Source organism: Gorilla gorilla, chromosome 13, assembly GCF_029281585.2.
Source record: "Gorilla gorilla gorilla isolate KB3781 chromosome 13, NHGRI_mGorGor1-v2.1_pri, whole genome shotgun sequence".
Classification (NCBI taxonomy): Eukaryota; Metazoa; Chordata; class Mammalia; order Primates; family Hominidae; genus Gorilla; species Gorilla gorilla.
Window position 1 is genome coordinate 102398410 of NC_073237.2, and position 22647 is coordinate 102421056.

Below are 22647 nucleotides of genomic sequence, written 5' to 3' on the forward strand. Positions count from 1 at the left end.
AGATGAAATTAGTTAAGATGGCGTCATACTGGAGTAGGATCGGCCCCTAATCATATATGACTGGTGACTTTCTAAGACAGCAATATGTAGACAGAGATGCCCAAAGAGAACACTATGAGACAAAGAAAGCAGACATTGGAGTTATGCAGCCACAGCCAAGGAGCGCCAAGGATTGCCAGAAAATCACCAGAAGCTAGGAAGAAGCAAGGAAAGATTCAGAGGGAGCATGGCCCACCCTGCTGATGCCTTGATTTTGGACTTCTAGTCTCCAGAACTGTGAGACAATAAATTTATATTATTTTAAGCCCCCTAGTTAGTGGTATTTTGTTAGACAGCTCTGGGAAACCAACACAAACCCATTTTTCTTTAATAAAACTTTTATTGAAACTAGTGATCGTGCAAGAGGGAGATTTGGTGCCAGCTTGCAGAATTGCCTGAGTTGTAGTTCGCATGATGACTCTTTTTTGGTGTGATGTGGGTCCCTTGAGGAATCAATGCTTCTGAAACAGAAAATATATAGCAATGAGGTTTGGATAAAAATAATTTCCTTATTTAGTACTTCCTAGGCTCTACCTTGATTGATGTATCTAGCACTGATTTCAGCTGAGGTAAAATAGACTCACTTTCATAGACAGAGAAACATGAAAATGGGAGCAGTAAAGGAACCCAGCATGAGGTTCCATGCCCCTGCACATCTCTGGCATCTCATGTAGCCTCTTGCAAGGCATTCCCCACCTGATCCTCCAGGATTCCATGAGAAGCTTCTCCTGCTCTGCTGCACTGCCAGTACTTGAGCAACTTGCCTGGGACAAAAAATAACTAAAAGAAGATTCATTCTTAGAAATGATCATCCTTGGCCTTAGACAGAGGGAGCACTGAGGGAGCACTCTCCTCTCCGGGTGAGTGGGGAGAGTAAGGAATGAGTTTCCAAGTTGTGTTAAGAGCACCCAGAAACAGTGAGGTCATCCCATGTGCAAATGATGGTGAACTGTAGCCCACACTTGGGAAGAATGTGTATAGGCCACTTTCTGCTTCTGTCATCTTGATACAAAATCATTTCAATGTGGCTTATGTTCCCATCACCTTGTACACTGACATGGAAAACAACTTATAACTCTAGTGAATCTGATTTCAGAGTATTTGGGGCTGCTGCTTTGGGTGTCGCTCAGCCATCAGCAATGGACCCTTACTGAAATACCATTACTCAAAAAGAGAGATGTACCTTTGCATCCACATTGGTTACTGTTCGGCTATGTGATACAATGGAAAAACTGTAGGTATTGGAGATGTGGAAGTCTGGATTTGAATGCAAAAACTGCTAATGCTTTCGTTGCTCTGTTTCCTTCTATATCTGTAACTATAATGTGGACATAAAAATACCCCTGTTACAGTGCTGAAGGATTAAATGAGGGTAAGGAGAGAATCCATGCTCTAGGTCCCTTGGAGGATCAAATGTACAAACTAAATCTATAAGAATTAAGTGCTGTGCCTGTAAGCAATCAACACCTTTTAGCTCTTCTTGTTACCGTTATCACTGTTAAGAGATAATGTATGCAAAATATCTGGCATGTCAGAAGTAGGCATATGTATTCTTTCTTAGGATGCTGCAAATTTGACCACTGCAAATATATATTGAGTCCAAAGGAACGGGAAGTAACTTATAACATATCTATCTATGTCTATATATTTATATCTATATCATCTGTCTTATAATGGTATCCAAATAAGTTTTTCTCTACTTAGGAATTTATGAAGACAAAAGACTTGTTAAGGCAAACAGAATTTACCCTTCAGAGTTACAGGTAAATAGTGTACAGGCATCCCCACAGAATGATCTTGGGATAAATACCAATCCCTCCTCACTTTGACGGTGATGACACTCTTAGCCATGGCGTTAGTGTTGCCTGTCATATTTAGGGTCTATATAAGTGTTTCTCAAACTTTTCATGGGCCTACCAATCACTTGGGAACCTCATCAAGATATAAATGCAGATTCAGGGGTCTGGAGTGAAGCCTGAGGTGCTCCATTTCTGACAGGCTCCCGGGTGATGCCGATGCTGCTCATTGGCTGCACTTTGAGAAGCAAGGCAATGGATGCTTTCTTATTGTCCCCATCCTGTTCCATGGCATCTACACATCTAACTCTTTGTGGACCCCATTGTTCCTTGTCAGTTCACATCAGACTGATTACTTCTGTGGCTCATTTACTCTTTCAACATTTATTGAGTCTTTATGGTGTGCCAGGAACTATGTCAGGCACTGAAACTCACAGATGATATTCTGGATTAGATCATGGGCATGCATTTCAGTGCCATTGACATGAGTTGTAGCTTTTTTTTCAGAGGGACAAGTGCCTGTGGGTTGTGATGTGTACTCTTGGCATTCCTCTGCCTCTTTTCAACTATCAGCGTTGTGGACTGAGTCAAGAACATGTGGTAGGGAAAGAAGTTGTCCTTTTCAAATTTAAGCCAGCTAACTCCACCCCTGTGCATCTGCATAGTCTGACTCTTTGTTGGGTGCCTGCCCATTCTGACACAAAATTCTTCTCCTTTGTAAGACTCTAAATAGAATCACAGGGTCACAGTGAATTCTGCACAGCAGACAACTCAGGTAAAGTCTGGAAGATATACCTATTTGCTTGTCTTTCTGCATTTATTATCAAAGAGGTTCCTTCCAGCCCACCCTTTCTCCAATCTTACTGGTTTCTTTCTTCCCTTTCCCAGATTTTCTCTCACCCTTAAATTCTCCTCTTATGCTAAGCAGTTTGGCTCTGTCTTAGCTCTTTCATATTTTTGTACCAGTTTTGGCAAGCGATGGCTTCTCCATTTTTCAGAGCCCATCCTCTATAGATGGTAGTAGTACATTAAGGCTAACAAACATTTCTTCTTTATGAAACATAAAATCCCAGAAACTATGGATAAAAGAGCTTAGTAACATCTTAGTGTCCTATAGAATGAGGAAATTGTCCTAAAGAAAATGACATAAATTAGAAAGCAAACTAATACATCACCAGTGTCTCTTGCCACATGCATGCTGTAGATGGCTGAGCCAATCTTGTAACTTCATCCATTTGTTTCTGCTCTGATGGCAACAAAGAAACAGAAGCAGCTCGGCAGATTCTCTATACTGATTTCACAGTTTTTAATCCTTATGAATGAAATTGCTTAAGTTCAATCTATATTGTAAAGATTTCTCCCTGTGTTTCTATTTCTCCAGTGATTTCTGTTCTTAATTGCTATCGCATAAATCCGTGAAAATGCTAGAGGAGGAATATTCTTACAGGAAAACTTGCTTTGTAAAATTCTTATTACAAAATGTCTTCTTTCTGCACTATGGTGATAGGAGAGTCTTTATAGCTCTCCCTGACTTTCCATGGATAAAACAATTTCTGGGCTGAATGTTAGCTAAGATAATATTTTTCTTGCATTTCTTAAAAATCATTTACTCTATGATTACTTCATGTATTCTCCTATCAACTGTGTTTGCTGTGACTAGTCTCCCCACTTCCTGTCCCCACCTATGGCAGCTGGACTGAAAGTCTATGCACTTGCTTTATGGTTTTGTGCTTAATGGATTCATGTCCCCTCACATGTGGACCACGTAAGTCAAGGAAGGAAATCATTTTTATGTTCTACATGTTTGCTGGGGGTCGTGTCATTTCTTCTTTGACCCAAACTCTGGCTTGCTGGCATGTGAGCTTGTTTATTCTAGATAAAACATAACTTCCAATTTGGAAGTGATATGGCTTAGCAAGTCTCATAAAAAGAATTGGAAAGATCTCTGGACATCAAAGAGCTCTTATGTGCCGACATTTTGTAGAATGTAAAAGAATCTGGAACATATGGATTAGATTCCTGTTAAAATATACACATTCCTTTTAAAAACTGCTTGAGATAAGCCACATTTTGAATTTCCTCAGCCTCTCTCTTCTCTTCCCTTCTGGTTAATGTCCTATCCCACTTTCGGGACATTATTTAAATGGCCAAAAACACTGTCTTGATGTTCCTATAATTATCCATCCTGAAGAGGTTTCAGAGACCTGCTTTTTAATTTTCAATCACTTTCATCTTTTCTGATGGACAGTTCTATTTCAAATATGGGCTCCAGTGATGACTATTGTTTGCACTGTTATGTTTTTTGAACATGCATAGTTTTATTTTTCTGATTTTCTGATAAAGATAGACTGTAAGTCCATGTGATTGACCACCAATTCCCTTTTGAAACTTTTCATTGAATTTCTGATTATTAAAGTATCCCAGTTTTCTCTCTACCTCTGTGGCTACTACTTCAGAGTCTGCTTTATTGTAAGCTGTAGGAGGAGTGGAGCTTTGCTCACTGCTAGGTCTCCAGGACCCTGAACAGTACCTGGCACACAGTTGGTGCTCAATAGACATATATTGACTTGAATAACTAAATTTTCTGAATGGAGTTGTGTTTCAGGCTTTATCCTTAACATCTATTCTTGAACTCTTTCTACTTACTTCCTTATAAATCTCAGCCACTCCTGTTCTCTCAACTGGTACTCACTGGCCCATCTATACTCCTGCTTCCTCTATCATGACCCCAATTATGCACAGACACACCAATTAGCTGTCTTCCCATCACCTTAGGGAAAAAAAAAAACAGTGTAATTCACATTCTTTCCTATAGTCTTGGAGTCAATCTTTGTTTCCACCTTTGCTTTCCCCACGGTTATCTAGACATTTTTAGCATCATTTACATTCTTCCTTTTTTAATGTCTTCGTTCTTTCCACTTCTATTACCAGTTCTCTAGTATTTTGTCACAATACAATATTTCCTCTAAGCTTATCCCCCTCCCTTTCATATCTATCTTTACACTGTTGCTAGATTTATATTCTAAAATCTTGCTGTGCATATATGGTTTATGTGCTCAGAAACGTTCAGTGCAATAGGACTCTTTGGAAAAGGATGATAATTTTTTATTTGAATTCTCAAGGTCCTTCACCCTTTTGTCCCAGTCTATCTCCCTAACTTCATCAAAATCGAAATGGCATGCTAAGGTGATATTTGAAAGTAATATTCAGATTGATTTGGTGGGAGAGGGCATGTGTGACTTGGATCTGGGGCAACTGTCATTGAGAGTAATCTTAGAAATAAAGTTTATATTCTTAAAAATAAAGTGGCTGGAGGCCAAGACGTATGTTCAGAAAGTCCTCAAATGCTTGTTGCTCATGTGTTGGTATTGATACGTGTCTAGACTAAGAGATCCTTCCAGAAACTACTTCAGAAATCTAGAAGTTACTTCTGAAATTGATAGCTTAATAGCAGGTTCTGAAAAACATTCAAATGTAGATTCAAATCCTTCATTTCCTGAGTAGTTATTACTTTGGGCAAGTTATTTACCTTTTTCATCTATAAAATGGAGGTGAAAATATTTAACATAAAAAATTATTGCAAGATTAAAATGAGGTAATTTATGCACTGTACCAGATGCAATCCTAAAATAACAAAGTTACTCAGAGAATTGTAGATATTATTATCATTATTTTTCTTCTTCTTTTAGACCCTTAAATTTTTTGTTTTGGTTCAAAATAGCTGGCTACTTATTTGTCATAGCTGTGTCTCTAACACCCCTTACAGAGATAGGTATTTTACAGACTGTCAATATGTTTTTTTAAAATGGTGATAACAGCATTACTGACATTTATTAAAATGGTTACTTGCCTTTGGAAACTTTTACTATTGTCAGGAAGAAGCTAAACCAAAAAATCTAGTATCAACCAACAATCTACAGTTGCTGATATCGCTGGTGCCTTTTTATTTTTATCCTTCTATTAGTCAAAGTTTTCTATGTGGGTAATATGACCCTTCAAATATTGACTGAGGCTAATATTTATGGAGTATTTACTAGGTGCTTGGTCCATGTCAGGTAACAAAAACACTGAGCTAAACCCTACTTTGGGAAACACATAATGTGAGGACATTCTGCCAAGCATAAAGCATTATGAGAATGACTGCATCTGCCAGAGTCCTAGGAGCCTTCTTAGAGGAGATGACAATTGAGTTTAATCTAGAAATGATCAATGGGCTTTAGTAGTGGGGCCGGGATGGGTAGAGTGGATGTGGAATTCCAGGGAAAGAAAATCTTTTGAACATATGATAGGGAGATCTGAAAGGGAATGGCTTGTTTTGAGTGGGCAGGCAATTAAGCATGATGACTTCAGAATTTCTACATAGGAGAGCTTGGGGGCAGCATTCTGGTTGTAAAAAAGAGCTAAGAAACATGCGTGAAAGTTGTGTTCACATAGCACCTTGGCGTAAAATGATAAGCTATCCATTATTCATACTAAAAATGGGAGTGTGTGGCTTCTGGATGTTACTGGAGGGGATGGGCTCATCTCTTCTAACACATCTCCATGGCTCTGTATCCAGGACAATCTGGAGAATTGGCTAAGATAAGTTGTAGAGGAAGCAGAAGCAGGTAGAACTAGATAATGGAAAACGCCTTAAACCATGTGAAGGATCTTTTGCAAGGTTTAAAATGATCAGCTTGAGGTCTCAGAAAGTTGAGTCTGGCTAGAGTATGGAGGGTCCATTGGGAGACGATGAAAATGGAGACAACAGGTGAATTAGGAGCAGTGACATGGATGCAAAAAATAATTGAGCTCGTTCTTTACTACAACTTTTTTTGATTGATAAGAAAACATTTTATCTATGAAGTAGTTACACTAAAATATTATAATACATAACATTTATTGAGCTATGTTTTAAACATTTTTTAGCCTCTTTCCATGAACTAATTTGCTTAATCTTTATGACAACCCTGTATTTAAGGATTTATTGTTTTCTTTCATTTATAGATTAAAAAAATGAGGCACAGGCAGGTTAAGCAATGTGCCCAAGGTTCACAGGCGTAAAGAATTAGAATTAGACTTAGGTCTTAGGTGGCCTGATTCCAGAGCTAGTGCTACTAATTATTATGTTAAATTGTTTGTTCGTGACAACAATGTTTTTATATTCTAATAATAAATTATTCAGAAGATCAATGAGGTGCTATATCAACTGCAGTGCCTTACACATAGGATACTTGTAATTACTATCAGTTGAATCAACAAGTAAGTTTTACTAATAATAAATGTTCATCAAGCATTTTCTATATACCAGGCACTGGGAAAAATGCTTTACATGAATTATTTAGTCCTCATAATAGTCCTGTGAAGTAAATATAACAAAATACTAATAATTAACATTTATATAATCAGTATTACTAAATAGGTTTATATCATCTATTTTGATTTACATAAAAATCATATAAAGAACATTTTGGCTCTTGTTTCGAGGTCAAAAGACACACCCAGGTCATAAAGCTAATACATTGTGAAACTAATGCTTGAACCCAAGTCTTCTGATCCTAAATATTGCTAACACTACACTGCCTGTCAGAGATCTTGATCTCATTATAAAACACTATTCTCTTGTGAGAGTGAAACTAACCAAAGACTATCATACAGGGAAGGAAGTTCGGTGCTTGCCCTTAAAATGTGGGAGTACAGATGTCAGAGAACATTCCAGGTAATAGGAATGATTGTCAAAGAAGAAAAGAAGGTTGGAAAATGTGAGGTATTTTTGATGTTTAGCAGCTCAGGTGTGTGACAGGTACTTAGCAAACTGTAAAGGCATGATATAAACATTAGTAGTTATTATAATGGAGTTATTACTAGAGTGTGCTAATTTGGATTCCTGACACATGTAGTATTTTGTTTGGATAAAAGGAGAAATCCCAAACTGTTCAAGCAACTGGAACACACATTATACACATATATACATTGGAGGACTGGACCCCTGCCATTCCTATTTTTATATGTTGAAATCTCTAACTGTCTGATCGTGGTGGTACAAAGTTCACTCCCTCAGCAGCCAAGATTGATTTTTTCTTTGAGTAGACATGCTTCACAGAAGTACCCTTTCCCGTTATATTTTGAAAGTCATCAGACATGCTGTTATAAATGATCACGGAAGATTACTGGAGATGCTGCAAAATAATAGTGAACCAAGTAGCATCTGTAATTTCCAAGGATAGCTCGCAATCATCACTCAGAATGAACCTTATCTGAGTGCAGGGCTGAACTTTTTCTTTTCCTCCCTCTCTCTTCCTTTTACTACTTTATAACATAGCTGAAATAGATACTGCTCCTCATGAATTTTTATGCAAAATATTAAGTTGCAAGCCACTGCTGTGCAGACAGACTCTCTTTGTGAAGATGAGAGTTAGCCTGCATAGTTCAATGGCTGACATCCTCAGATACAAAGACTTCATGTCAAACTGAACAGCTGAGAGTAAAAGTCCATGCTGGTTGCTGGCCCAAAAAGGGCTTTAGACTTGGTTCAGACTTTCATATAGGCAGAGAGGAAAATTATTCCATGTTTGTTGACTGATTCAACACTGCTCAAGGTATCTATTTTCTTAAGACATTGTATATATCAGTCTCTCCCCAAGTCCTACTGACTTTTTCTCATTAATGTCTCTTGAATCCACATTGTGTCTCTGTCTATGCTGTCATAACCAGCTCAGCCTCTCTCCTCTTTTCTCAATCATACCATTGTAGCTGCTTTTGACTTGATACCCCTTCCTGATGCCTTTCCTCTTTCTTCCATCTCTTTACCAGCTACTAGAGTGATTTTTCTGCCTTCCAGACCTTGTTTTTGCCTCCTTTGTTGTAAAATCTCTGATGGCTCCCACATTGCATAAGGGAGAAAGTCCAAGCTTCTTGGCAGGACATTGATGGTTTTTCATTACCTGGCCACAACCAGCCTTTACTTTAACCTTCTGGTTACTTCCTGTCATGCTACCCCCAAATGTGGCATGTAATTTTCTGCTTCTATGCATTTCCTTACCCACTTTCTGAAGCTTTTCCTGGTTTCAACCCCATTTCTTTCCCAGGGAAAAAAAAAAGGTTTTTTCCATGTGTGTCCCTAAAAAATGTAATCCAGGGAAAAATTATTGATGGCCTAATTTGCACCAGACACTGTATTTTATCCTTGAAACTAAGAAATGTCACACTTCAGTTGGGAGAGTTTGGGAGATGAATAAAGGAACAGATAATTATAACCCAATGAAGTAAACATAATAAAGGAAGGCTTAAATAAAAACCAGAGGAAGACTTTGTAGATGCTCTATCTAAAGTTTCCTATCTTTGTATACCCAGTCATTCTTTATTATGTTATCTGGTTTTCTTTTCATATGTGTGTATATATATATATATATATATTTTATACTTTAAGTTCTAGGGTACATGTGCAGAGCATTCAGGTTTGTTACATATGTATATATGTGCCATGTTGGTGTGCTGCACCCATTAACTCGTCATTTACTTTATGTATACTCCTAATGCTATCCCTCCCCCCTCCCCCCACCCCACAACAGGCCCCAGTGTGTGATGTTCCCTGCCCTGTGTCCACGTGTTCTTATTGTTCAATTCCCACCTATGAGAGAGAACATGCAGTGTTTGGTTTTTTGTCCTTGTGTTAGTTTGCTGAGAACGATGGTTTCCAGCTTCATCCATGTCCCTACAAAGGACATGAACTCATCCTTTTTTATGGCTGCATAGTATTCCATGGTGTGTATATGTGCCACATTTTCTTAATCTAGTCTATCATTGATGGACATTTGTGTTGGTTCTTTGCTATTGTGAATAGTGCTGCAATAAACATATGTGTGCATGCATCTTTACAGCAGCATGATTTATAATCCTTTGGGTATATACCCAGTAATGGGATGGCTGGGTCAAATGGTGTTTCTAGTTCTAGATCCCTGAGGAATCGCCACACAAACTTCCACAATGGTTGAACTAGTTTACAGTCCCATCAACAGTGTAAAAGTGTTCCTATTTCTCCACATCCTCTCCAGCACTTGTTGTTTCCTGACTTTTTAATGATTGCCATTATAACTGGTGTGAGATGGTATCTCATTGTGGTTTTGATTTGCATTTCTCTGATGGCCAGTGATGATGAGCATTTTTTCATGTGTCTTTTGGCTGCATAAATGTCTTCTTTTGAGAAGTGTCTGTTCATATCCTTCGCCCACTTGTTGATGGGGTTGTTTGTTTTTTTCTTGTAAATTTGTTTGAGTTCTTTGTAGATTCTGGATATTAGCCTTTTGTCAGATGAGTAGATTGTAAACATTTTCTCCCATTCTGTAGGTTGCCTGTTCACTCTGATGGTAGTTTCTTTTGCTGTGCAGAAGTTCTTTAGCTTAATTAGATCCCATTTGTCAATTTTGGCTTTTGTTGCCATCGCTTTTGGTGTTTTAGACATGAAGTCCTTGCCCATGCCTATGTCCTGAATGGTATTGCCTAGGTTTTCTTCTAGGGTTTTTATGGTTTTAGGTCTAACATTTAAGTCTTTAATCCATCTTGAATTAATTTTTGTATAAGGTGTAAGGAAGGGATCCAGTTTCAGCTTTCTACATATGGCTAGCCAGTTTTCCCAGCACCATTTGTTAAATAGGGAATCCTTTCCCCATTGCTTGTTTTTGTCAGGTTTGTCAAAGATCAGATAGTTGTAGATGTGTGGTATTATTTCTGAGGGCTCTGTTCTGTTCCATTGATCTATATATCTGTTTTGGTACCAGTACCGTGCTGTTTTGGTTACTGTAGCCTTGTAGTATAGTTTGAAGTCAGGTAGCGTGATGCCTCCAGCTTTATTCTTTTGGCTTAGGATTGCCTTGGCAATGTGGCCTCTTTTTTGGTTCCATATGAACTTTAAAGTAGTTTTTTCCAATTCTGTGAAGAAAGTCATTGGTAGCTTGATGGCATTGAATCTATAAATTACCTTGGGCAGTATGGCCATCTGAAACTATTCCAATAAATAGAAAAAGAGGGAATCCTCCCTAACTCATTTTAGGAGGCCAGCATCATCCTGATACCAAAGCCTGGCAGAGACACAACCAAAAAAGACAATTTTGTACCAATATCCCCGATGAACTTCAATGCAGAAATCCTCAGTAAAATACTGGCAAACCAAATCCAGCAGCACATAAAAAAGCTTATCCACCATGATCAAGTGGGCTTCATCCCTGGGATGCAAGGCTGGTTCAAAGTATGCAAATCAATAAACGTAATCCAGCATATAAACAGAACCAAAGACAGAAACCACCTGATTATCTCAATAGATGCAGAAAAGGCCTTTGACAAAATTCAACAGCCCTTCATGCTAAAAACTCTCAATAAATTAGGTATTGATGGGACGTATCTCAAAATAATAACAGCTATCTATGACAAACCCACAGCCAATATCATACTGAATAAGCAAAAACTGGAACATTCCTTTTGAAAACTGGCACAAGACAGGGACGCCCTCTCTCACCACTCCTATTCAACATAGTGTTGGAAGTTCTGGCCAGGGCAATCAGGCAAGAGAAAGAAATAAAGGGTATCAGTTAGGGAAAGAGGAAGTCAAATTGTCCCTGTTTGCAGATGACATGATTGTATATCTAGAAAACCCCATCGTCTCAGCCCAAAATCTCCTTAAGCTGATAAGCAACTTCAGCAAAGTCTCAGGATACAAAATCAATGTGCAAAAATCATAGGCATACTTATACACCAATAACAGACAAACAGAGAGCCAAATCATGAGTGAATTCCCATTCACAGTTGCTTCAAAGAGAATAAAATACCTAGGAATCCAACTTACAAGGGATGTGACAGTTGTATTTTCTTTACAGAATTTATTGCCTAAGTTTATTTATCCTGTTGTTTCCTTGTTTATTTTGGCTCCTCCACTGAAATACAAGTTCTGTATAAGCAGATCTTTGGATTCTTTCATTTACTCTCGTAACCTGGTGTTTAGAAAATTGCTTGGCATACTACAGGTGCTTGAGAAATATTTGTTGACTAAATAAATGTGATTGGAGAAGACTTCCTGCTCCCTTTTCCCTGTCCTCCTCCTTTTATCTTTCTCCTAGGTTAACCAAGAGTGGCCTAAAGTCTACTGCAGTCATTGAGTCATTATGATTATGATGTGCTTGATGTAAAATATAAATTTTATTTTATTCTGGGGATTTTTCTGACCTTCTATTACTCATATTCATTTATATATACATCTATTGATTATGCATATCACAAATGTGCTAACCACCATGCTAGATGTAGAAAAAGAAAGATGAAAAAGTAGAAGTCTCTTAAGTAACTTATTACACCAGATTAAACAGACACTCATAGACTAAGATAAGTGCTTTTAATTGTAGTTAACACAAAGGTACATCATTTTGAGGAGGGCACAGATTGCTTTCATTGCACCTCATATTCTAGGCTCTATCTTTGGGCTATCTTAAATTTTCTTAAAATACAAATCATTTAATATTTATGGACAGCTACTTTGTGCACAATGCTTAGATATGGAGATACAAATGGGAATGGTAGGTTCCATGTTCCTAGGCTACTGGAAGTCCAGTAGATTCTTCCCAATAGGAATTTGAGTGTTCCACAATGGATATCAAAATCCTGGCAAAAAGAAGGTAAAACAAACATGTTAATCATGGTCAATCAAATATAAACTGTCTTCACATTTGGATTTGAAATTACTTTCTGCAAAGGCAAAATAGGAACTGGATTAGATTATAGAGCTTTTCAATGTGACAAAGTTGTGATTTTTGATGGATACTCTATTCTATTTATATGAAATTCTTACAAAAAATTTTAGAGGATCTAATATCAGAGTCATCAAATGATTAACATACAATGTCCTTCAAAATAGCTTTTGTAACCACAATTAAATCTAATAACTGGCATTTATTGAATAAGGAGCTCCTGTAAATATGCATATACACCTCTCTTTTAATTCTCAACCTTATATGATGGATGCACTTATTATCTCCAATTTGCAGATGGGGAAACCAAAAGCCCAAGAGTGAAACAATTTATCAAGGACTCACCACTAATAAGTGGTAGAGCCAGTAATCACATTCAGGTAGCCTGACTGCCGAGCCCATGCCTTTCCTCTGAGAAATACAGAAGGGAGTAGAATGAAGCCTCCTGACATTAACTCTCCATGAAACTCTGTTCATGTCAGTAAAGAACAACTCAGGACACGTCTGTGATTGTTTCACTCTGTGTCTCCTGTTGGTTCCTTGACCCTTTGGTAAAACGCCTAAAAGAGGGGTTTGCAATGGAACAGAATAGAGAACCCAGATATGAGGCTGCACATCTACAATATGTGATCTTCAACAAAGCTGCAATGGGGAAAGAGCTCCCTATTCAATTAATGGTCCTGGGATACTGGCTAGCCATATGCAGAAGATTGAAATAAGACCCCTTCCTTACACCATATACAAAAATTAACTCAAGATGGGTTAAAGACTTAAATGTAAAACACAAAACTATAAAAAACCTGGAAGACAGCCTAGGCAATACCATTGTGGACATAGGAATGGGCACAGATTTTGTGATAAAGATGCCAAAAGCAACTGCAACAAAAGCAAAAATTGGCAAATGGGATCCGATTAAACTAAAGAGCTTCTGCACAGCAAAAGAAACTATCAACAGAGTGAACAGACAACCCACAGAATGGGAGAAAAATTTACAGACCATGAACCTAACAAAGGTCTAATATCCAGCATCTATAAGGAACTCAAATTTAAAAGAAAAAATCAACCCCCTTATAAAGTGAGCAAAGAATATGAACAAACACTTTTCAAAATAAGACATACATGCAGTTAACCATCTTAAAAAAAAGCTCAACATCACTGATCATTAGAGAAATGCAAATCAAAACCACAGTGAGATACCATCTCACACCAGTCATAATGGCTGTTACTAAAAAGTCGAAAACTAACATGCTGGAGAGGTTGTGGAAAAAAAAAGAATGCTTGTTCACTGTTGGTGGGAGTGTAAATTATTTCAACCATTGTGGAAGACAGTGTCGCAATTTCTCAAAAATCTAAAAAAAGAAATACCATTCTACCCAGCAATCCCCTTACTAGGCATATACCCAAAGGAATATAAATTGTTCTATCATAAAGACATATGCACGTGTGTGTTCATTACAGCACTATTCACAATGGCAAAGACATGGAATTAACTTAAATGCCCATCAATGTAAACTGGATAAAGAAAATGTGGTACATATACAGCATGGAATACTCTGCAGCCATAAAAAAGGATGAGATCATGTCCTTTGTAGGGCCATGGATGGAGCTGGAGGCCATTATCCTTAGCAAAGTAATACAGAAACAAAAAAACCAAAGACTGCATGTTCTCACTTATAAGTGGGAGCTAAATGTTGAAAACACATGGACACATAGAAGGGAATAACACACACTGGGACCTATCAGAAGGTGGAGGATGGGAGGAGGGAGAGGATCAGGAAAAATAACTAATGAATATTGGCCTAATAGCTGGCTAATGAGGTCTGTACAATAAACCCATATGACAGAAGTTTACTTATATAACAAACCTGCACATGTACTCCTGAACTTAAAAGTTAAATTTAAAAAGGAGTGGTTTGATAGTATGAATATTTTCCCTCAATGCCCAGGAGCTTCTGACAGGGCCCAGACTGCAGGCATTATGGACTGAAATTGCCTCATAAGGCTCCGTGTATTTGGTTGAGTATGGGGTATTATAATTTGGAAGCTAGAGGAGCAGATGGTAGGGTTGGCATTCCATATGAAAGCTGAGAACCCCAACAAATGTTCCTCCCTTGATGACAGACCTCTTCATTTCCTCATGGAGAAAGGTCATAGGGAATCTACAGACAAAGTCAGGGTTTCTCTTAGAATAAGCTTTTGATTAATTCTAGCTTTGAATTCACGTTTTGACCAGCTAAAACCCTTGGAGGGATTTCTGTTGCTGACTCTTGGAAAAAAGTTTGTCAAGGTGGCACCTCTTACTTTCATCTACCAAACTGAAGGGAATGAGGCTGAAAGAATATGCTGAAAAATCTACTTGAGCCCAGGCTGCATTTTTTTTCCTATCAACTTTATACATTTCATGCCTTGTTTCTTAAAAGAAAAAAATACTGTAGGTGAACTTTACAATGAATGCTCTGAACAAGTCCTTTAAATGACTCTATAATGAGAAAACTCTTTTGTATGAATTTGTGAAGTTCACAGTCAATGCTGATCAATAAATTCTGCACTAGTTATTTTTAAAAAATGTAATTTATCATAGGGTGGGGGAAAGAATGTACAGATTGGATTGCTTCTTCCAACTTTCAGAGATAAAGAATAGATTTGATAGCAATGAGACTAAAGTATCTCGCCACACTGCCCGCACTGCTTCAACCCCCTCCTCCTCACCGACTCCTACTCCTGGTTTTCCTTTTCTAGTGCCCTATCTGTAGTAACCCTGGCTGGGGCTGCTGTGGATTCATCAATGGTGCTTTGACGAAGCTGGAAACCATCATTCTCAGCAAACTATCGCAAGGACAAAAAACCAAACACCGCATGTTGTCATTCATAGGTGGGAATTGAACAATGAGAACACCTGGACACAGGAAGGGGAACACCACACAGCGGGGCCTGTCTTGGGGTGAGGGGAAGGGGGAGGGATAGCATTAGGAGATATACCTAATGTAAATGACGAGTTAATGGGTGCAGCACACCAACATGGCACATGTATACATATGTAACAAACCTGCACGTTGTGCACATGTACCCTAGAACTTAAAGTATAATTAAAAAAAGAGAAAAATTCAAAGATGTATGATACTGCCTGGACAGCAGATAGTACATTTCAGCACCTTTTTCATGGATTTCTGACATACCTTCTTTAATACCTGTAACTCAGAAGGACATCATTCTTAGATGCTGTGGACTCCATCCTCAGTTTTCAAATTGCCCATTTCCCAGGAAGAACTGTGGTAGTAATATTTTGAGTTGCTTTTATTGTTTAGGAGTTTATCTCCTTTCGGTAGAGCAGACTAGAACATGAGTATTAGAATTTAACTGCCTGCTTTTGAATCTTAGCCGTATCATTAGGCCTTGGAAAAATTCTTTCAGCTGTGTAAGCTTCAGTTTCTTCATCTATAGGATAGGAATAATAGTAGTGTGTCTGCCCTTATATGGCTAATCACAAAGTAAAGTGCTTATGTGTGAAGTATAGTGATTTGTTCGCATCAATTATTCAATTAACTTTTCTTATAATTATGGTTGAGTTATATGACTTTCATTGTCTTAAAAATAATAAATGTATGTTTTTCTTCTCTGAATCCCAGAATTTAGTATGGGATACAGCACACTGGATTAATGACAGCAATGAAGCCTGAGTATGATGGTTCCATGGATCCTCTCAAGTCAGCTCCTAAATTAGTGTTCTCGTTTGCATTTTAGTCTTGGCTCTGCTATGAATTCAGTGTGACCTGGGAGTGGTATCCTTTGCCTTCCCAGAAAATGTGGGATGGTCAGGTAGGTCTTTGGAGCTCTGAAATTCCTTGCTTCTTTGACATTCTCTCCTTGGTGTTCTGGTTTCTTATGGTGACCAAATATCACGCACTGTCAGGATGCAGAATATATTGGCCTATGTACCATCAGACCCAGAAGTCATGAGTCAAATGGTTGAGTGATTTTGAGGAGAGCAGCTCAAACCTAGGAGTCAAGAGGCACGGCCTGGAGTTGTAAAATCTTCATTCTATTCCTTGTTCTGCTTTTTCTGGATGTTTGACTATGGGCAAGTCCCCTAGCCTCTCTTGGCCTGCTCTCTATGTAGGTATGATGACCTTTACTCTGTTTATTGCTCAGAGTGGTGATGAGGTTCCAAGAAAAAGAGTATTTGGTCAACTGCAACATGTACACAGTTGTAGTCATGCTGCCATGGTTTTTGTGTTAGGATGCAGTTTCCCTTGCTTTAGGAGTTTACAGAGATGAGGATACAGAGATTTTTTCAGAGAAAGCCAGCAGACATTTACTCAGAGTGGTCAGATCATGCTTAACTTCTGGGCAGAACATAAAAGTTGTGAATTACAGGCCATGAAGAGAACTGGACTGCAACGACTCTGGGAATAATAATTATAATTGAATTCATAACAACAGCAGAAGCTTCTTTCAGTTAAGTGCATATTATGTGACAGGCACCAAACTAAGTGCATTAAATTTATTATCTCATTTAATCCTCACAACAAACCCATGAGGTAATAAGTACTCTTATTATCTCCATTGTGCTAGCGAGCAAGCAGGTTCAAGGGCATCTCAGAGTTAATAAGTGTGATTGAACAGGTTGGCATAATTCCCAAGTTTGGGCTCTTTACTCCTGCATTATCTCACATCCAAGGAGTGGAAGCAGAATGAAATTAGGGTCGTGCCCAACCTAGTGTTACTTTACTGAAAGTTTATGCCCTCTGGCCTCTTACATCTTAACTGAAACTAAGTTTATTTTCAGGACGTTAATTTCTTCTTAGCCAGTTTCTTCTCCCAAGGAAGAGGCTATGGATCTGGAGCTTTGGACAATGAAATAAATGATGAATCCTTAAGCAAACTAGAGGTGAGGGCTGCCTAGCAGAGAGCTGAAGCATGGCTAGGAGACCTGAAAAGGGTGACAAATGTGACAAATAAGGTATTAATAGGAATCAGTTTAATAAGGGAAACAAGGAAGAGCCCAGGCCATGGTGGTACCATGAGACTCATCTGGGACATATCTGAGAGGACAGGGCCTGAGCTTGGACTCGCTTCTCCTCAAGACCAAATTTGCCTAATCAAAAGTTGAGGCCACTTTCAGCGAAGGAAACACTGCTTCTCAGGCAACCTGGCATTGATTTCAGGAAAACTAAGAAGGCCTTCACTTGACACAATCTTATTATCTTGGAAGTGAGTAAAACAGACTTTTGAAGACTTAACCTTGCAATTTCTACTAACCAAAAACACCATTTCTACTGGTTACTGAGGACTGTTCTGCAGCAGACATTACACTAACCTTTTACCTCTATTCACCCTCTCCGTCATAATGAGCTGGGTATTGTTCATCCCAATTTTAAATGAAAAAACTGAGGGTCAGGGAGAGTACACAACTTGTCCAAAGTCACACTGCTTGTGAGAGAATATGATTGAGATTTAAATCCAGGTCTATCTTAATCATGTCCCTCTATAGCTTCCTAAAACTGAGACAAAGGAAGCTTAAACACTATTACATTTGCATAACATCTGGTAATCTTTTATCTGTGTGCTGAGGCATTGTTTGAAGATGTAAAAGAAACCAAGTTAAATACTTTTGCATTCTATAGTATTTTGACAATTCTCATCCTTCTGCATAGTCTTATTTTGGTTTTTTGCCAAGTATGTAAATACATGTGGGGATACGTTACCCTAAGAGAGCAGGGTGCAGAATTCTTACTTCCTGCCTTAGGTTCCCTCTTCTCTGCCAAACAGAATGCATCTGGCCTATTACAGATAAAATAAGCAGACACTAATCAGGAGAAACTGAAGCCCAAGGGAGGTGAGGAGATGGCACAGAAGTCTTGGCTTTGTAAAAATGAATGCCGGACATTTGACTCAAAACTGTTTATATACTAAGGCTCTGAGAAAATGTCTATATGTGGCTCTTTGTCTCACAGATAATTAAAAAGATAGTATTCACCAAGATCTGTCAATTCTAGCTTCTAAGTATCCCTTAATTCTGCCAACTTCTATCTTACTGCTGTTTTCCTTATGTTAGCCACCATCATCTTGAACCCCAGTTACTGAAAGGGCCCTCTAAAAGGTCTCCCCAAATTCTGTCTTCCCTCCTACCCCATCTAATCCATTCTCCACACTACAGTCAAGATGTTCTTCCTAAAGAACATCTTGTTTATCCAGTCATTCCTGTTTCAAATAGGTCAATAAATGTTTCTTGATGATCTTAGGGTAAAACACAAACTTCTTAAGAGTAGTTACAAGCAGCTTCATAATCCTGTTTCTCTAGGTTCATTCCTAGCACTTCCTTCCCTTCCCTTCAAGATCTTCCCAGAACCAGGACTCCTGCAACATTAAACACCCATTGATTTGCCAACTTCTTTCTTGTTGCTGGGCAGAAGTGTATACTGTTCTTTTCGTCTCCTTTAAGGACCCTTCCTTCTTAACATGACTTAGTACTACTTACTTTATGAAATATCTGCTTGGAGATCACTTTCTCTGGAAAAGTTCCATTGACTCCTCCAATTCTCTGAACAACTGTCCTATATAGGGAAGGATTAGACTGATTGTGGTGTCAGGGATTAGAGCTGAGGATAATGTATGAAAAGCTATGAAGCACAGACTTCAGCTAAATTCAAAAAAGACATTTCCAACATTCATAATGGTCCACAGACTGAGTTAGGCAATGAGTTTCCTGTCACTTGAGAGCGAGCAGAACAGGGATGCAGAGTCCTTTGGAGGGGAAAGTGAAGAACATTTCTGAACACTAAGGGGGGGGTTTATAGGAAAAGAGGAAGGAAAAACAGGATGATTTTCCACTGTCTTTTCTGAGGATTTATGAGTTTAGTCTCTATAATTGCATTAAATAAACAATTTTCTTTTTGTTTTAAATCTTCCTTTCTTTTCTTTCTCTCTCTTAATCTCTCTCTTTCTTTTTCAACTTCTTTGAGAACTACTAGCACTATTATAGATGAGAAACAGAGTGATATTTACACCAGCATAACTAATAATAAACAGGCAGAGATAATATGCCCCCTTCCCCTTGTGGTATTTGTGTGCCTCTGTATAAAAGAAAAAGAGTTTCCCTTACTTTTTTCTTAAAGAAGACAGCTTCACTAGTAAAAATGAGGTTTTTGGGTAGGGAGACTCTCCCAGGTATAAGAACTATATTTTCTCCTATTTTTGTTTATCAGAATGAAATAGGGCAGCCTCTCTTGGCTGTACCTTGTCAGGGAAAAATTTATCTAGATATACGACTCCATCAACACCAGGATGGGGCAGGAGTGGAGGAAAGGAAGAATGCATTCTTAGAGAGGAAAGTTGTTGGGTTAGCATTCTCTATACACATTTTCCCTTATGAGAGAGATATAGCAGCTCCAGAATACCTGCACTCACAGGTTGGAGCAGCCAGGATGTGCTGTCCAGAAGAATAAAGTTTCATTAATAAGTTCTATAAATACTTATTGAGCACCTACAGGTGCTGTTCTTGGTGATAGTAATATAGTGAATGTGTCAAAAATCCATAGCCTTATGAGCTTACCTTCCAGTGGAGGATATTGAACAAGTAATCAAATAAAAGCATATTATACTTTCAGGCAATAAAAAATGCTGCAGAGGGTAAAGAACTATGTTATGCTGCAGCAACAAATAAGCCACAAATCTCCATGGCTTGCAATAACCAAGAGGCTGCCTTGTTCTGGCTGTGTGTCTACCATAGGTGGGCTGTACCCCTGTTCCACATTTTTACCTTGGGGCCCAGGATGACAGAGTAGCCTCAATCCAGAGCATTTCCATTCATGGTGGCAGAAAGGAAAAAGATAAGAAACCGGGCCAGGTGCGGTGGCTCACGCCTGTAATCCCAGCACTTTGGGAGGCTGAGGCGGGCGGATCATGAGGTCAGGAGATCGAGACCATCCTGCCTAACATGGTGAAACCCCATCTCTACTAAAAATACAAAAAATTAGCCAGGCGTGGTGGCAGGTGCCCGTAGTCCCAGCTACTCCGGAGGCTGAGGCAGGAGAATGGCGTGGACCTGGGAGGTGGAGCTTGCAGTGAGCCGAGATTGTGCCACTGCACTCCAGCCTGGGCAACAGAGTGAGACTCCATCTCAAAAAAATAAAAATAAAAAAAAAAGACACCACAGCCTGGCTTTTAAAGCTTCTGCCTGGAAGTGGCACACATCATACCTGTCCACATTTTATTAACCATAGCAAAGTAAAAGGCCTTTCCTGAGTTCTGGTATCCTCCCATTGACTGGGTACCATAGGGAGGGAAGCAGGAGTGTTGGAGAATAGTGATACCATTTAACAGAGAGCACACATTTAACAAGGGAATCGGGGAAGTATCCTCTGAATGAAATTGGGAAGTAACCCACATGAAGATATGAGCAAAACCTGCTCTAGTTAGAAAGCACAAAGGGTCTGCTGAAGTAACGAAGGTGGTATGTTTGAAGAATAGCAAGAAGGCAAGTGTGGTGGGGGCACAGAGAATGAGAAGGGTGGTAGGAGAGAGAGGAGGTCAGGAAACTAGGCAGGGGCACAGTCACTGGGAAATGATGGTGCTGTCTATTGAGTGCCCGCCCTATACCAAGCACTTCTTTAGGCTCTTGGGACATATCAGTGAATAATACGGACATGATCTTACACAACTTCACATTTTAGTAGAGAACATAAAAAAAATAAGTAAATTATATAACACATTAGATGGTGACAAATGCTACGTAAAAACAGATCAGAGCAAATGGGATTAGGAGGAGAGGCATGGTGGGTTTCAATTTTAAATGTGGTCATTGTAAGCATCATTTTAAAAAATGGTATTTCAACAAAGACTTGAAGGAGGTGACAGTGTTAGTTATGCAATCATTATGGTTAAGAAGACCAGGCCTGGCGCGGTGGCTCACGTCTGTAATTTCAGCGGTTTGAGAGGCTGAGGCTGGTGGATTATTTGAGGTTAGAAGTTCAAGACCAGCCTGGCCAACATGGTGAAACCCTGTCTCTACCAAAAATACACAAAAATTAGCTGTATGTGGTGGCATGTGCCTGTAACCCCAGCTACTTGGGAGGCTGGGATGGGAGAATCACTTGAACCCAGGAGGCAGAGGTTGCAGTGAGCCGAGATTGTGCCACTGCCATCTAGCTTGGGCAACAGAGTGAGACCCTGCTTCAAAAAACAAGAAAACCCCCAAACATCTGGAGTTTATTCTTTTAGTATGAATGAATGGGAAGCCTTTGGAGCGCTTAGGTCAAGGGAATGTCATGATCTGACTTATGCTGGAAATATGATCACTCTGGCTGCCATGCAGGGAAAAACTAAAGAGTATAGCAAGGGTGAGGGTGGGACAAAGGTGGCAGTGAAGATCAGTGAGGAAGTATTGCCTCCTATTATTTCATGTGAGAGAAGGAGGCTTGAACTAGGATGGTATGTATGGAGGTGGAAGTGTTGAGAAATGACCAATGTTTAGGAACATTTTAAGGATGAGTAAATACTATCTGGCATATGGATTGGATGACTTCCAGGTTTTGGCCTGAGGAGACTTCTCATTTACTGAGTTGGGAAGGGCCAAAGAGGAACAGATGGAGCAGGGTGCAAGCTGCAGGAGTAAATGGGAATCAGAAGTTCTCTTTTGGACATCTAAATTTTGAGAAGCCTAGTGAACATCCATGTGGAGGTTTGGAGAAGCTAATCAGTCAACAAGGTGGAATTAGGGGAGATGTTGGGGACGGAAATTGACATTTAGGCATCATGACAGAATAGATGATATTTAATTATGAGCCTGGTTGAGCATACCTTGGATAAACAGAGAATAAATGAGAGTTAAGGACTGAGCCCTTGGGCGTCTCAACATTTAGAAATTAGAATGAGGACAAGTTGGCAAAGAAGCAAAATAGAAGAAAAGTCTAATAAACCAATGAGCAAAGCAAACCATCAAAACAGAAACAAAACAGGAAGTGTGCTTTTCTAGAAGTCAAAAGGGACAAGTGTTTCAAGAGGGAGAAGGAAATTAACCCTACAAAATGTTGCTGAGACATCAAGTACGCTTGAGACTGGAAGTTGTCCATTGTCTTCATCAAGATGGAGGGCACTGGGAG

The 22647-nt window shown here is 39.0% G+C and overlaps 1 long non-coding RNA gene across 2 annotated transcripts in view; it reads right to left on the minus strand.

Annotated features, from left to right (window-relative positions):
- Positions 1-416: 416 nt before the first annotated feature.
- The window catches only part of LOC129524549 (uncharacterized), an 89288-nt gene continuing 67057 nt past the window's right edge, over positions 417-22647 (minus strand). The window contains exon 4 of one of the 2 annotated variants that reach the window (XR_010130315.1): positions 417-500. This is a non-coding gene — a long non-coding RNA (uncharacterized lncRNA). Of the gene's footprint in view, positions 501-4466; positions 4606-22647 lie in introns of those variants that run through there. The other variant, XR_008668344.2, reaches the window with a different exon arrangement.